This window comes from Etheostoma spectabile, chromosome 19 (assembly GCF_008692095.1).
Source record: "Etheostoma spectabile isolate EspeVRDwgs_2016 chromosome 19, UIUC_Espe_1.0, whole genome shotgun sequence".
Taxonomy (NCBI): domain Eukaryota; kingdom Metazoa; phylum Chordata; class Actinopteri; order Perciformes; family Percidae; genus Etheostoma; species Etheostoma spectabile.
This window is the reverse complement of record NC_045751.1, coordinates 11928825-11930950: the sequence shown is the minus strand read 5'-3', so window position 1 is coordinate 11930950 and position 2126 is coordinate 11928825. Positions and strand designations below refer to the sequence as shown.

Sequence of the window (2126 nt, the reverse complement as noted above, 5' to 3'; positions counted from 1 at the left end):
CAGTTATGGCAAAGCTGCCGTTTACCTTCGTAAGCCAGAAAAGGAGAGAATTGAGGCTCAAACTGCCCCATTTGATGCCAAGAGTGCCTGCTACGTGGCCGATACCAAGGAGCTGTACTTGAAGGCAAGAATTGTCAAGAAAGATGGTGGCAAAGTCACCGTCGAAGTCCTGGACACTAAGGAGGTTAGTATCATGAAGTCACTGTCAACGGAGAATTCAATATGATTAGTTCTCATTGAGTCCAATGTCCTGTTCTGTTGCAGGAGAGGACAGTTAAAGAAGATGACGTCTATCCAATGAACCCTCCCAAGTATGACAAGATTGAGGACATGGCCATGATGACCCATCTCAATGAAGCCTCTGTGCTGTATAACCTCAAAGAGCGTTTTGCAGCATGGATGATCTACGTAAGACAATCTGCCAAATGAGAAAAGAACTATTGTGAATTGCTAAACTTGTAGGAAACATAGAGTTAAGTGTGTAATCTCTATGATCCGTTTCAGACCTACTCTGGGTTGTTCTGTGCCACTGTGAACCCCTACAAGTGGCTCCCAGTGTACGATGCTGAATGTGTAAGTGCCTATAGAGGCAAGAAGCGTATGGAGGCTCCACCCCACATCTTCTCTGTCTTGACAACGCTTTTCAGTTCATGCTTACTGGTAGTCATTACCAAACAATGTGGATCTATCAGTATAAAGGTTTTTTTTTTTTTAACAGTAAAACAGTAAATATTTGTTTTTATTACAGATAGGGAGAACCAGTCTGTCTTGATCACGTAAGTTCAGTACATTTACGTTTGTGACTTGTGTTTGACGGTCAATATCTTGATCAAATTCTTAAAGTCTATGTCCTACCTAGTGGAGAATCTGTGCTGGAAAGACTGTGACACAAGGTGTCATCCAGTACTTTGCAACAATCTCAGTTGGTGGACCGAGAGGGACGAATCAAAGGTAGTCACCTGTATGGTTACAATTCAGGGTCTTCCCTATAGATATTTTCAGAGGGAAAAATAAAAGAAAACATTTTCTAACTCTAATTCAAAACCTGGATTATAGGGTCACTGGAGGATCAGATTATTGCAGCCAATCCCCTGCTGGAGGCCTATGGAACGCTAAAACTATCAGGAATGACAACTCTCTCGTTTTGTAAGTATGGAATCATTTCTACACATGAAAGAGGTCTTGTTACGATTGCCAATGTGGAGGGAAATTAAAAATCCTTTGTTCCAAACAGGGTAAATTCATCAGAATCCATTTCGGCACAACTGGCAAAGGCTAGTGCTGATATTGAGACATGTATAATAATAATCATACTACATATAAACAACTGGAATGAGAATGGGTCGACTGTAATTATGAAAAAATCTGTAGATCTGCTGGAGACGTCAAGAGTGACATAGCACTTTCTGATGAAGATGGCTACCACATCTTCTTCAGATGATGACCGGCCACAGCCTGCTTATACTTGGTAAGAAGATGGAGGATGCTCTGTGTTTAACCTGTTTTCATTTGAAACACATGTTCATGTTACCCTTTTTGATCTCCAGAAATGGCACTACTCACAACCAACCCTACCGACTTCCCCATGTGTAGCATGGGTCGATCGCTGTGGCCAGCATTGATGACAAAGTTGAGCTGGAGCCACCGATTGTAAGTGATTTTTAATTTCAATTTTTAAATATATCAACATCAAAACAGCTCTTTTAAGTGCATTTTTCTAAAGTGATTATGTTTTGTGGTGACGTCTTTTGAACTCAGAATGCCATTGATATCAGGGCTTCACTGGTGAGAGAAGGTGAGATCTACAGGATGACTGGTGCTTGTGCTCCACACTGGTACAATAGTTATGCAGAAGCAGCGTGAGGACAGGCTGAGCCTGATGGCACAGAGGGTGAGTATTTAATGTCATCAATAGCTTGTGGAAAACAGTAATACCGGTAATCACAGTGGTTCTTGTTATCATGATGGAAGCTATGAACATTTCAGAGGCTGACAAGGTGCTTACTTGTGGGGTCTGAACTCCGCTGATTTGATGCCAAGAGTGCCTGCTACGTGGCCGATACCAAGGAGCTGTACTTGAAGGCAAGAATTGTCAAGAAAGATGGTGGCAAAGTCACCGTCGAAGT

General features: G+C 42.0%; 1 pseudogene; it reads left to right on the top strand.

The window, feature by feature from the left end:
* The window catches only part of LOC116707343 (myosin-1-like), an 843-nt pseudogene extending 63 nt beyond the window's left edge, over positions 1-780 (top strand).
* Positions 781-2126: the final 1346 nt, after the last annotated feature.